Here is a 15387-nt window from a genome sequence, read left to right as displayed (position 1 = left end):
AAGAAGTCTTGAAGATTATGGAAGGGTTTGATGGGGTAGACATAAAGATGTTTCCACTTGTGGAGGAGAACAAAACTAGGGGCCATAAATACAAGATATTCATAAATAAATCCAATAGGGATCAACGTCTACTTTAGCTACTCTCTTCCTTATTATGCACTTAGAAAAGCTCTTACAATTTGTTTTACAAGACATAGAAGATATGTTGGTGGGGTTATATATAGGAAGAAGGGCAAGAGGAGGCTAGGGGAGCATAAACACTGGCATGGACCTGTTGGGCTGAATAACCTGTTTCTGTGCTGTAAATATTATATAATGCTTTGTTACTATAAGTGCTTCTGAAATCATTTTTTATTTCTGAAATCATTATTGGGTTAATGACTTTGACTTAATCAATGCAAGCCTGACTGATATCTTATGAACCTCAATGTAACTTGTGATTTATTTCTTGTACTTTTGGCTACTAGATGTACTCCCCATTCTTAAATGCAACTAGATGTATCCATTTAAAAAAAATCAATAACAAACATACAATTATTGAATATACGTACAATCAGAAGAGAAGGTGGGTAAAGCAGCCGTCTCTCTGAACTGGACTACAGGCTTCTGTCAGGGAAGACTAGTCCTGGAGCAGTGTCTGTTTGCACGATTCTCATTCTTCAAGGATTGTAGTTACTCCAATTCTTTCATTATTCAGTTGATCTTTACTATTGCAAAAAGAAAAAAATAGAAACTAAGCAGAAATCTCAGACCTCTGAATCAGCAATTAAATCTCCTCAAATACCAGCAACTTCAGCAAATGCAAACAAAACTGAACAACAAATAATGTGCATCTGTGTTGCAGTGCATAAACTATTCATTACTGCTACCACACTTTGTAGAATTGTTTGCAACACTGCCTCCTAACCAATTTCATTAACTGTAATTTTCTGTAGTGACATCAGCAGGCAGCACATTTCCCACTACAACAAGCTGATTCTAAAATATTCCTCACTACATATCAAAAATGGGTGAAAATTCAAATCATCCACCCTACTTTTTAGTATATTCAGTAGAAGACTATAAATCAACACTGGCTACAGCTTATAGACTTCAGATTGGGCTCTGGAAGTCAAACCAGAACTTCCATTCATAAATACTGTACCAAAGCTTACTTACACAGAATGCTGCTTGAGCAAGGGACGAGAGGGCTGCTAGCACCCAGAGAATCTTATCCCAATATGCATTACGGCTCCAGGAGAAAAGGGAAATAAAGCTGAAGCAAAATTTTTCAAGAGTTGGGTAATTTTCATAATAGTTCAGTGGGTGAAATTAATGCATGGGTCATTGAGTTATATGTACCACAAATGTACAAGCTTTGATCCAGAGTCTGTACTGAATGAACTGATCTAAGCCAAAGTGGCAGTGGACACATGACAATCTAACTTCAACTTCCCTGAGATAGGGAGAAGGAATGAATGGTCTATTTCCTCACGTACCAACATTATCCAGCAAGTGATGAAGATAGATTAAGTTTGACAGTAACTGCTCTCACATTTAAGAATTCTTTAAAACTGTACCTAGCATAAGTACCGGCCTTAGATGGGAACAAAAAAGACAGATTACTGATCATTAGATTTCCCCATATCCATATATAGTACCAAGGGGAAATTCAGACAGGAAAAAGCATAAGGAATTTCATCCTATTTGACTTTAGCTTCACATGACTATGATTCCCAGGCAATGCCCCAGAGATTCCATCTTCAGTTATTCTGAAACAAAAAAAGGTATGGGTATAAAAACAGACAGGGATTTCACTATGCTATTAAATAAGTCTGGAACAACTCAATACAGTAACTAAAGATGGCATTAAACCAACATTTTTTTTAACCTGGCTCTCCAACCCAATAGAATCTGTAACTTTGCTACGGTATGTTCAAATCTCTGTTCACACTTATAAAACTGGATTCAAGTGAAATTTATGTCATTTTATTAACATAAGTTAATTGAATACCAAAATGATTTGCATTTATATCACTACCACACTAGTAGATCCAAGATCTGAAATCTGCAGTATATGAAATATGAAAATTGCTTACTTTGGATGACAGTGACGAACTCTACATTAGCTTTTCCTATGCTTTTATATACTTCATCCTGAAATGTCAATGGTAATGGAAGCCCCATAGTCACCCCTTGATGAATACTATGCCAGTTGCCATACGATCCTCGCAAAGAAGGGGCCTTCACGCATTATTACATTCTTGACAGTTGATTAGCTTGATATGAAAGGGGGCACTGTCTTAATAGAAAAGCGTTTTGCAATATGTCTTTTTAACTATTTGCAAGCTAAATTCCAAGAGGATTAATAATCAAAATGTCACCTACACCCTCACTTCGGTAGAAAAAACAGAAAGACAAGAGCATTTCTTAAATGGAGAGAGGTTAGGAAGTGTTGCTGTCCGAAGAGACCTGGGTGTTCTTGTTCATGAGGCACTAAAAGCTAGCATGCAGGTGCAGAAAGCAATTAGGAAGGCAAATGATACTGTGGCCTTCATTGCAAGGGGTTTCGAGTACAGGAGTAGAGAAGTCTACCTGAAATTGTATACAGCCTTGGTGAGACTGTATCTGGAGTATTGTGTATAGTTTTGGTCTCCTCATCTAAGGAAAGATATACTTGCCATAGAAGGAGTGCAGCGGAGGTTCACCAGACTAATTCCTGGGACGGCAGGATTGTCTTATGCGGAGAGATTGAGGAAACTTGGCCTGTATTCTCTAGAGTTTTGAAGAATGAGAGGTGATCTCATTGGAACATACAAAATTCTTCCAGGATATGACAGGGTGGATGTAGATAGGATGTTTCCCCTGGCTGGTGAGCCTACAACCAGGTGGCATAGTCTCAGAATAAGGGGTAAGCCATTTAAGACCAAGATGAGGAGGAATTTCTTCACTCAGATGGTGGTGAATTTTTGGAATTCTATACCCTGGACGGCTGTGGAAGCTCAATCATTGAGCATGTTCAAGACAGAAATCGATAAATATCTAGATACTAATGACATCAAGGGATATAGGAATAGCACGGGTAAGTGGCATTGAGGTAGATGATCATCCATGATCTATTTGAATGACGGAGCAGGCTCGATGGGCTGAATGGCCTACTCCTGCTCCTATGTTCCTATATTCCTATATCCTATGTAAACTATTGCTTGACAAACCTCAAAATTCTTTGAGGAGACAAGTCCTGTAAGTCACCATACAGATTGTCAACCAGGATTCAATTTATACTTGGGTGCTCCTCAACGCTTTCGAACTAGGCAAGGAGACTGCGCTTCAAATATCCATCCATGGTGCCTTTGTGACAATGACAAATGTCCTTGCAAACAAATATAACAAATATTATGCTAACTAGCTAAACTATCTGATGGCCTCCGCATTTTGCATGCTGATGATGACAATGCTCTAAGATGGCTGGAATTATAAATCAAGTCTGCGTACGCTAAATAAATAGCTGACAATATTATATCTTTTATGATCCACCAGATGGCACTGTACTAAACTGTATCTAATGTTAATTAGGCACTAGATGGCATTGCAAGTCATTCAATGCAGTTTCCTCTTTATACACATACAGTACCAATTATCATGCTCAAGTCAAGCTGCTTTCAACTCAAATCCAAGATGGTAGCTGTGCCATTATTCTCATTTGCCTCCATTATAAAGTAAAGGATACAATTCTAAAGGGCGTGCAGGAGCAGATGGACCTGCGGATTTATGTGATTTATGGGCGGCACAGTGGCGCAGTGGTTAGCACTGCAGCTTCACAGCTCCAGCGACCCGGGTTCAGTTCTGGGTACTTCCTGTGCAGAGTTTGCAAGTTTTTCCTGTGTCTGCGTGGGTTTTCGCCGGGTGCTCCGGTTTCCTCCCACAGCCAAAGACTTGCAGGTTGATAGGTAAATTGGCCATTGTAAATTGCCCCTAGTGTAGGTAGGAGAATGGTGGGGATGTGGTAGGGAATATGGGGTTAATGTAGGATTAGTATAAAATGGGTGGTTGTTGGTCAGCACAGACTCGGTGGGCTGAAGGGCCTGTTTCAGTGCTGTATCTCTAAATAAATCACTGAACGTGGCAGAGCCGGTTGAGAAAGTGAAGATCCTGGGCTTTATAAAGCAAGGCATAGAGTACAAAAGCAAGGCAATTATGATAAATCTGTATAGAACATTGGTTCGGCCTCAACTGGAGTATTGTAACCAGTTCTGGAAACCACACTTTAGGAAGGATGTTAAGGCATTAGCGAGGGTGCAGAAAAGATTCAGAAGAATGGTTCCAGGGATTAGGAACTTCAGTTACCATATGACCATATGAATTAGGAGAGGTAGGCCACTGAGTCCGTCGAGTCTACTCTGCCATTTAATAAGATCATGGCTGATCTGTTTCTGTCTCGAATTCCACACTCCCATCTACCCCCGATAATCTTTGATTCCCTTACCTAACAAGAATCTATCTACCGCCACCTTAAAAATATTCAATGACCCTGCCTCCACCACCTTCTGAGGCAGAGAATTCCAAAGTCACACAACCCTCTGAGAAAAAATTTCTCCTCATCTCTGTCCTAAAAGGGCAACCCCTAATTTTCAAACAGTGTTCCCTCGTTCTGGACTCACCCACAAGAGGAAACATCCCCTCCACATTCACCATGTCAAGACCGTTCAGGATCTTATATAATTCAATCAAGTCTCCCCTCACTCTTCTAAACTCCAGTGAAAATAAACCCAGTCTGTTCAACCTTTCCTCATAAGACAACCTGCTCATTCCAGTAATCAATCTAGTAAACCTCCTCCAATGCATTCATATCCTTCTTTAAATAAGGAGACCAAAACTGCACACAGTATTCGAGATGTGGTCTCACCAATGCCCTGTATAACTGAAGCATAACATCCTTACTTTTATTTTCAATTCCTCTGGTAATAAAGGACAGCATTCCATTAGCCTTCTTTATTACTTGCTGTACCTCCATACTAACCTTTTGTGACTCATGCGCTAGAACACCTAGATTCTGCAGTCATTCCCCGTTTAAGTAATACTCTGCTTTTTTATTCTTCCTGCCAAAGTGAATAACTTCACATTTTCCCACATTATACTCCATCTGCCAGATTTTTGCCCACTCACTCAACCTATCTATATCGGTCTACAACTTCCTTTTGTCTTCTTCATAACATACTTTCCTACCTATCTTTGTGTCAGCTGCAAATTTAGCTACCATGCCATCTAGGTCACTGATATAAATTGTAAAAAGTTGAGGCCCCAGCAAAGACCCCTACGGGACTCCACTCGTCATATCCTGCCAATCAGAAAAGGACCCATTTATGCATACTCTCTGTTTTCTGCCAGCCAGCCGATCTTCTATCCATGCTAATATGTTACCCCCTACACCATGAGCTCCTATTTTGCACAATAAACTTTGATGTGGCACCTTGTTAAATGCCTTCTGGAAATACAATTACAGTACATCAACGGGCTCCCCTTTATCCACAGCGCATGTTACTCCTTCAAAGAACTCCAATAAATTGGTTAAACATGATTTCCCTTTCACAAAACCATGCTGACTATTCCCGATTACCTTGAGTTTTTCTAAGTGCCCAGCTATAGCTTCCTTAATGATCGATTCTAACACCTTCCCCACGACAGACGTCAAGCTAACTGGCCTATAGTTACCTGTTTTCTGCCTCCCCCGCTTCTTGAATAGAGAGGTTATATTTGCTACTTTCCAGTCTGTTGGAACCTTTCCAGAATCGAGCACCAACGCATCTACTACCTCATTAGCCACCTCTTTTAAGACCCTAGGATGAAGCCCAGCAAGATTTGGGGACTTGTCAGCCCGCAGCTTCATTAGTTTGATCAGTGCCGTCAGTATCCTGTCAGTTATGCGGATAGATGAGAGAAGCTGGGGCTGTTTTGCTTGGAGAAGAGGAGATTTGATAGAGGTGTTCAAAATCACGAGGGGTCTGGACAGAGTAGATAGGGATAAATTGTTCCATTGGTGGAAGGATCCAGAACCCGAGGACAGATTTAAGGTGATTGGCAAAAGACACAAGGAAAAGTTTTTTTTAATGCAGCGAGTGGTTAGAATCTGGATTCACTGCCTGAGTGTGGTGGAGGCAGATTCAACTGAGGCTTTCAAAAGGGAATTGGATAATTATCTGAAGAGGACAAAATTGCAGGGCCATGGGAAAAAGGCGAGGAAGTGGGACTAGGTGGGTTGCTCTTGCAGACAGCTGGCATGGGCACAATGTGCCGAATGTTCTCCTTCTGTGCTGCAACCATTCTATGGCCAGGATTTTATCTGGGCAATGGGGTTCTCGACCTCCGGCAAAAAAGATGCCAAGAACCCCGTGTGCCCCCTTCTGTGGGAGGCCCGCCGAATCAAGTTCCAATTAAGCACTTAAGTGGACAGCGGTGCGCCTTCCATGGGGTCAAGGAACCCGGAGATGGAAGTTCTGCATTCTGAGAGTTTCTGGACAATCAGAGGCCGGCAGCTCTTTTACTGAGCAGTGCCACTGCGGAGGTGGTGACTGCTGCCAGTAGAGCACCCACCCGAGGCCTAGGAGCAGTGCTGGACCCAAGCCACAGGTAGGTCAGGGTGGGAGAGGTCTTGTGGGGTGGGGGGGGGAGTCATAGGGCAGGGAGGTGTGGAAGGGCTCGGCAACAAGGGCACAGGGTTGGTTCTCGGTGGGTCCCGATGTCGGGACCCTCGTTCAGGCACTGTGACGTTTAATGAGGGACCAACCCCCACCCCAACCGGAAACGACAAGCAACCCCCATGCTTTTTTTTGCCATGCTCCCCGTGCGGCTAAAGGCCCATCCACTTCTGGGCTGATTGACACAGCGACGCGCTAAAGCTCTTAATTGAGCAATAATTGCCTACTTAAGGGCCTCAATTGGTGGCGGTGCGGGAAGACCGCCCACCCAGCTCTCTGCAAAAGCAACCCACTTAGTCCCACTCGCTCGCCTTTTCACCATAGCCCTGCAATTTTTTCCTCTTCAGATAATTATCCAATTCCCCTTTGAAAGCCTCTGGTCTTCCCACCACGGGCTTAATTTCAGGGAGACAGGAAGGTGGCAGGGTCCTCCCCACCACCACCACCATCCCACCCGATTACATGCTCTCCCACCTCCAAATCCAACATGGGGAGAATATAAAGTACCCCCTATGATTATAAATATTGCATTTCAAAGTAATTAATTGTATGTGAAGTGTTTTGAGATATTTGAGAGACATGATGAGGCTCAAAATAAATGCAAGCCTTTTTGTTTCTTACCCAATCTGTGGTGCAATGGCAGCAACAATCATTAACATATAGATGTATAGGATGCTTGAAACTCACCACAGTTGTACTTAATTACACAAAATTTTGTCTTTTCACTCAAAGATTGCCCATTAGTTGGAAGGCTGTAGACAGTGGGAAAGCTGCAGGTAGAGTTAGAAGTTGAGAGGACAGGTAGCAGCAGTGGGTGATATGCCAGGCCTGAAATTGAGTTTTTTTTGGGGGGGGGGGGGGTGGAAAAGAGTGCAGTAGATATGGACTTAACAATGGATGTCCTTTCTCCTCAACTGAGGATTCTCCTCTACCATTCTTCACCGCCCTTGCAGAACCATGATAACGTTCTCCTTGTCCTCTCCAGCCTCTGCCATTTCCAACTACTGAGCCTTTGATACATCCTTTACTTTTCTCATTACTGCTTACTTTTACCACACCATTATCACTTCTGTCATTAATCATCTCCCATTCTCCACCTCATCACAGCCCTTCATTTCTTTTCTCCCCACCTCTTTTCCCTGGCTTCATTCCTCCTTATAAGCTATTCATCTGTATAGGTCAGTGAACTGAAACGTTAGCTCTATCTTCCTTTCTCCAGAGATCATGCCTGACCTGCGTGTTTCCATCATCTTCTGTTTTACCACCATTTGGTTTGGGACCAAGTTAACAATAGGATTTATTCATTTGAATGTGTAGCTCATTAATTTAAAAATAAGAATTAAATGCTGTTATGAAACGTTATAATCAACCTGTTTAACTTTAATAATGGATAGAACATAGAGGAACTGCCATAGTAGCAGTATTTTGTTTTTGCAAAGCCACTGGCTTGTCACATAAATGTTAAAATGACTGATTAGAAATTAAATTATAATGTTTTGCCACAATATGATTGGTTCAGTGTCGTTCCTTATTAATTTATTTTTATGAGTGACACAACCAGAAAACTTCTACATGAAACAAAAATATTCCATACCTTACCTTTTAACACTTTATAAACCAAATCATATTAAAATGTCTTCCATTATAATTACTCCATTCAATTACACAAATTGCTTCATTCCAAGCTTGTTGGATCCAGGAAAAAGCAGTTGGCTTGATTGGTACCCCAAGCAACACCTTAAACATTCACTCCCTCCACCACTGACGCACAGTGGCAGCAGTATGTAGCATCTACAAGATACATTGCAGCAACTTGCCAAGGCTCCTTTGACAGCACCTTCCAAACCTGCGACCTCTACCATCTAGAAGGACAAGGGCAGGGGACAATTGTGAACACCACTACCTGAAAGTTCCCCTCCAAATCACACACCATCTCGACTTGGAATTATATCACCATTCTTTCACTGTTGCTGGGTCAAAAACCTGGAACTCCCTTCCAAACAGCACTGTGGGTGTACTACACAACATGGACTGCAGTGGTTCAAGAATGCAGCTCTTTATCACCTTTTTGAGGGCAATAAGGGATGGGCAATAAATGCTGGCCTTGCAAGCAACATCCTTGAACAAAAAAAAACCAAAATGATATCCTTTTTGGCCCCATCCTTCCTTTGAACACCCTTTTATTATTTATATGTTTATACGAGACTTCTGGATTCCTTTTTACTTGAGCAACTAACCTATTCTCAAACTCTCTCCTTGCTCCCCTTATTCCTTTTTTTTAAAGATCTCTGTACTTTCTATATTCAGCTTGCCTCGCTGCTATATTAGGAACCTTACAATTGTCGTAAGTCTACATTTTCTGTTTCATTTTAACCTGTATTGCTTTAGTCATCCAGGGAGCTCTTGTTTTGAACGTCATTCCTTTCCCCTCATAAGGACATGCCTATTCTGTACCCAAACCATCTCCTCTTTGAAGGCCTCCCAATTACTGTTTTGTCTACCAATCTTTAGTTCCAGTTCACCTGGGCCAGATAGCTTTTAAACTCACTGAAGTTAGCGCTCCTCCTTTACTTTAGATAGTACCTTGTCCTTTCTTGTAACTATTCTAACCTGATGATATTATGATCACTGTTTCCCAAATGCTCTCCAACTGAAACAAGCTCCACTTGCCCCATTTCATTCCCCAGAACTAGATCCAACATTGTTCATTCCTCATCTGGCTAGAAATCAAGAAAGTTCTCTTGTACACATTTCAGGAATTCCTCCAGTTCTGATGAAATGTCAAACCTGAAATGTTAATTATGTTTCTTTCTCCACAGATGCTGCCAGACTGGCTGAGCATTTCCAGCATTTTCTGTTTTTATTTCAGGAATTCCTCCCCCTTTTGCCCTTCACGCTGTTATGATCCCAGTCTATATTAGGATAATTGAAATCATCCACTATCACTCTGCCGTAGTTCTTGCAACTTTTTGTAATTTGTCTGCAAATTTGGTCATCTAGCTGCTTCCCACTATTTTGTGGCTTATAATGTACACACCATAGTGTATTGACTCCTCTATTGCTCTCTGATTCTAACCAAAAAGACTCTGTCTTTGGCTCCTGAACTACATCATTCCTCTCCAGTGCTTAAGATTCTTTGATCACCATTGCCACTTCGTCTCCTATTTTATTTCCCTCCTTTGTCTTTCCTGAATAGCTTGTAGCCAGGAATATTAAGTCCAATCCTCCCCTTCTTTAGCTAGGTCTCTGTTATTGCCACTATATCATAATCCTATGTGGTGACCTGTGTCACCAATCTTATTTACTGCCGTCCATGCATTTACATGTATACACTCCAAACTCCTTTTAGACTACTTCAAATTTGCTCCCTGTCTGATCCAGCTTATTTCTGAACTGTTCTTTACTCTACTGCTATTTGCCTCTCCCAATCCTCTGTGCACCTTGTTTCTCCTCTCTAATTCATCCTGGTGCCCACCCCTTGTCAAACTAGTTTAGACCCATCCCCACAGGAGTAATTAACCTCCCCACGAAGACATCGGTCCCAGCTCTGTTCAGGTGCAAGCTGTCCACCTTGAACGGGTCCCAATGTCCCAGGAATCTGAAGCCTTCCCTCCTGCACCATTTTGCAAGCCACAGATTAATCTGTTTTATCCTATTATTCCAATGTTCACTAGTGCAAGTCACTGGGTGAAATCCTGAGATTACTACATTTGTGGTCCTACTTTTTAAATTCCTCCCTAGCTTCACTATGCCTACAGGACCTAGAAATATACAAACATATTTAACATGTTAATTCAGTCACCAGGGTGGTCATATACTATAACTAGTACATAGTAGTGAGCCGAACTCAGCATCAGACCTCCATATGTGGGGGAACATTTAAGAAACAGTGATCACAATATAATTCAATTTCAGTTGGGAGTTGTCAATAAAACTATATGTACCAAGAATCTACAGTTAATTCCAGCTTGTATAAAGGACTAGTTTTACCAAAATAACAGAAGACTTAATCGGGTAAATTGGTTAACTCAGCTGAGTGGAAATGCTATCGATACTGAAGATAAACAAGAAATTTTCAAAAGTTTATTAAAACACAAATAAACCATGCATGTGCCTAAAGTTAAAAAAAACGGCATATAGCTAGACTAAGCCATGGTGGCTAACTAGTCATGTTATGGGACAGGTTAATGGATCAGCTGGTCTTTTCCTGTTGGACATTTTTGTACATTTGAACCCCTCTCTCTCTCTATGACCTCCTTCTCTCTGTTTACCTTCCTTCTTTAATCCCCTTGCACTCACATGCTTGATCAGACTCTCCTCATTTTTCAGAAAATAATTAAGCAATTTGTAGAAACTGGATCCAGATTGCATAACTGTGGAACAAGGAACAAAGAACAGTACAGCACAGGAACAGGCCATTCGGCCCTCCAAGCCTGCGCCGATCTTTCACTAAGATGTAACAGTTATCGTGCATAACAGTGTGACACCTTTAACATTGGAACTACCTCTCACTGCACCACCGACAGGAGGAACAGATACTACAGGTACTTATAATTATACACATACCTATTATACTGACTTTAATATACAGGATAAATTACCTTGAAGCTTTGTAATATAGCCCCTGTATTGCACAATCTGGTCACTGGATCCACAAAACTTTCTCATGCTTTCTGAAAATATTTTCCAGTTGTCATTTTATTTCTCAGTAACCTAAAATAAGGGTTTAAAGAGAATTGAAAAAAGAGACATATTTCTCAATTGCATGATTAAATGTATTCAGTTAATTGACTTTGTATATTTTATTACGCTTATTTAGGCCTTATCTCAAAAGTGTGGTCTTTGAATTAATATTTTTATCCTATAACAATTAAGAGACCGGCATTCAATCACATATCTATACATTTTGAGCATGTGCAGTTTGCAGAATTTTTCAGAATGCAATGTGTATATCAACAGGACTTGAAGGGTAGAAGATGGATTATCTCATCTTACGACGGTTTAAAAATGTCTTTACTTTTTCGAAGAATTTGAAATAGATTCAAATTTCCAAGCTTTCATTTCCGGCAATTGATGAATTTATATAAATATACTATATAATGTAAAGGTTAGCTAATTCACAAATAGTGCACTCATTGTGCGAGTGGCAGTATCCTGGGCCACAAATTTCTGTCCTTTAATTTTAACAAGCAGAAAATTTAAGCTCATATGTTTTAAGACAAGAATATAGGAACAGGAGTCAGCCCATTCAGCCCCTCGAGCCTATTCTGCCATTCAATGAGATCATGGCTGATCTGTATCCTAATTTCACCACTTGCCTCGACTCCATATCCCTTTTTTGGCAAGCAAAAATCTATTGATCTCAGAATTTAAATGTATTTTAAAATTATTAATTGAGCTAGAATGTACTGATTTTTGTGAGTGTTCCACACTTCTACCATACTTTGCGTGAAGAAGTGTTTCCCAGCTTCTCTGCTGAATGGCCTGGCTTTGATTTTAAGGTTAATGTTGCCTCATCTTAGACCTCCCCTACCACTGAAAAAAGTCCCTTATTACCCCATCTATTCCTTTCAAAATTCTAAAAACCTCAATCAAATCACCCCTTAACCTTCTATGTTCCAGAGATTAGTTGATGTAATTTCTCTTTATAATCTAATCCTTGGGTCCCTGGTAACATTCTGGTGAATCTGCACTGCAACCTTAAAAGGCCAATATAATCTTCTCTAAGGTGTGATGCCCAATTGCTCAAAAGTGATCAATGGCAGTTTGGGTGCCATTCTTCTGGGATCTTCCCCTTTACAAGGATGTTCTATCCTGCACCATCCAACATCATATCTCAGCAACTACCAATGCTCCCAAATCCCCTCCCAAATCAGACCTCCAGCCATCCATACTTCTAGATCCTGTGACACCACCTACCCCGGGTTCTTAGAAACAGCATTTCCAGTTCTCCCTAATCTCCTAACTACACTAAATAGTCCCAGATCTTATGAGCTTTCTCTCCAATGCCTTAAAATCAGGAGCCCTCTCCCAGTAATCACAGATCCCAAAACCTGCCAGAACTTCCCTTCTAGTTCTTATAACACCTATGACTCAATGTGAGCAATGCCATTGACATGTACTCTAGTAAATGACAGCTATTGTATGTCACATAGTGTGTGGCGGTTTAATAATGAAAATACCTCACCGTGTCACCTATAGAAGCAATAGATACTGCAGGTACTTATAATGAATTTTCAATGGAACATGTGCCCCGAGTACCAAATTTAATATATTATCTGATTTCCTGTGGCATAACAAGTCCTTCTGCTTTCTCTTAAGCTCTTCTCCCCTTATCTCTCTTCATCTGGGTGAAATGTATGTTGTGGCAAGAAAAAAAACTTATAAGATCATCACAGTTCAACTCCAGAAAGCCAACTGGTAAAAGATAGAACTGGAACCAATCTTTACACACTTTTATATCTATTTATGTGAAAATACAGTTAATACCCACCACCTGCAAACAATTCAACACAAATAATATACAATTAACAATCACCTCCAGGTAAAGATTTTTCCAATGAAACACCTGTTCCATGTGTCAAATTTAAATATTAGCCCAGACTTTGCGATCAGTGAGGGGGAAGCAGTGGCACAGTGGTAATGTCACTGAACTAGTAATCCAGATGCACAGGCTAATGTACTGGGGGCGTGAGTTCAAATCCCACCACGGCAGCTGGTGAAATTCAGATTCAATTAATTAATTAAAGTCTGGAATTGAAAGCTAGTCTCAGTAATGGTGCCATGAAACCATCATCGCAAAAACCCATCTGGTTCACTAATGTCCTTTAGGGAAGGAAATCTGCCGTCCTTACCTGGTCTGGTCTACATGTGACTCCAAACCCACAGCAATGTGGTTGACTCTCGACTGCCCTCTGAAATGGCCTATCAAGCCACTCAGTTGTCAAGGGCAATCAGGGATGGGCAACAAATGCTGGCCTTGCCAGTGACGCCCATATCCTGTGAAAGAATTAAGAAAAATGAATGGGCTAGCCATTCATTACACTTATATTTGCCCACAGACTTTCTGTGGACTTTTGTATCGGAACTTGCAGTGATTAAAGAGGCAAAAACAATGCATCACGCTCAGCAGGTGATCTGGGGCCTGTGTGAACAGGGCAATCAACAGCATGTCTCCATAACCAATCAGACTGAAGAATCCTTACTGAGACACGCAGAGTGTAAAACATGAAGTGTTAGAATATTTAATTCAATGTCAAATTGTGTACAGAAAGCGAACAAGAGAGGGAAAGAAAGATGAGATTAAGAGAGAGAAATGAGTAATGAGTATTTAAAAAAAAATATCTTCTACAATAATTGAATGAGACTCTACATTTTTAAAAGTTAATTTTCAGTGCAAGAGAAGTTGTTTGGCAGTAATCAAGACTTCTTATGCTGATAAAAATTGTCTTACAGTTGAATGGACAAGCCATATCTTTTTCTGGGGAGTTTAGTGTGTATCTAAGGGGTATGTACTGTAACTTCACATCCTTAAATATGATTCAATGCCAAGTCTTTGGGTGAGATAGTGGTATAGCGCACCTTCTGGTGGAGTTGGGCAACTCTGACAGCAACTTCCTGATTTCCACATTTAACTGTGCATGTGCGGCCACTGAAAGTTGCAGTCTGATTTACTCTTTAGTGTTGTGCAAAATTCGGGCCATTATATAATTATATCAAAACACACACATTGCTCTCCTGTGGCATTGCACATAGCTAAGAACAAGTGTAGTCTTCAGCTGAAGTGGGGCGATAGAATGGCGGATAATTGAACGGCCCCAGTTTCTTTATATTTCAATATTTTCACTGTAATTTTTATGTCCACATTGGAAATGAAAATTACCCATATAAACTTGGGATGTTCTAATTACATATTCCCATCAATGGTGGTATTGCAGTACCTCTAGATAGGTAGATATAATTAACTGATGACAATTATCATTATCAATATTCTGATGATGAAAGGCGATACTGCAGATGCCACTACAATTGTAAACATCCAACAGACAGCTTGAAAATGGATACATATGACATTATGACAATAACTTGTATTTATATGGTGCCTTTAATGTAGTAAAATGTACCAAGGTGCTTCACTGGAGCATTATCAAACAAATTTTGATGCCAAGCCACAAAAAGAAATATTAGGGCAGGTAACTAAAAGCTTTGTCCAAGAGTTGGGTTTTAAGGAGCATCTTAAAAGAGAAAGAGAAGAGAGGCAGAGAGATTTAGGGAGGGAATTCTGGAGGTTAGGGCCTGGGCAATTGAATGCATGGCCACAACTAGTGGAAAGATTAAGGGATGCTCAAGAGGCCAGAATTCGAAGATCACAGATATCGTGGAGGGTTGTAGGGCTGGAGAAGATTACACAGGTAGGGAGGGACCAGGCCATGGAGGGATTTGAAAACAAGGATGAAAATTTTAAAATTGAGGCGTGGCTTAACTGGGAGCCAATGTAGATGAGCAAACACAGGGGTGATGGGTAAACGGGACTTGGTGTGAGTTAGCACGCGAGCAGCGGAGTTTTGGATGAATTCAAGTTTTCAAAGGATAGAATGTGGAAGGCTGGCCAGGAATGGTTTAGAATAGTCAATCCTAGGTAAAAAAGGTGTGTTTAAGGGTTTCAGCAGCAGTTGAGCTGAAACATGGGTGGACTCAGGCGATGTGACAGAGG

The 15387-nt window shown here is 40.8% G+C and overlaps 1 protein-coding gene across 9 annotated transcripts in view; it reads right to left on the bottom strand.

The window, feature by feature from the left end:
- Positions 1-15387, bottom strand: part of zbtb20 (zinc finger and BTB domain containing 20) — a 355462-nt gene that overhangs the window by 28238 nt on the left and 311837 nt on the right. For 6 of the 9 annotated variants that reach the window (XM_068040588.1, XM_068040587.1, XM_068040591.1 and 3 more), the window contains 3 exons: positions 13529-13673; positions 11276-11387; positions 552-707 (listed from right to left, as the gene is read on the bottom strand). The gene's annotated coding sequence lies outside the window, so the exon portion shown is untranslated. The remainder of the gene's footprint in view (positions 1-551; positions 708-11275; positions 11388-13528; positions 13674-15387) is intronic. The other 3 variants (XM_068040585.1, XM_068040589.1, XM_068040590.1) reach the window with 2 other exon arrangements.

Source organism: Heterodontus francisci, chromosome 10 (assembly GCF_036365525.1).
Source record: "Heterodontus francisci isolate sHetFra1 chromosome 10, sHetFra1.hap1, whole genome shotgun sequence".
NCBI classification, from domain to species: Eukaryota; Metazoa; Chordata; class Chondrichthyes; order Heterodontiformes; family Heterodontidae; genus Heterodontus; species Heterodontus francisci.
Note: the sequence above shows the minus strand (reverse complement) of the source record. Positions and strands in the feature narration are given on the sequence as shown.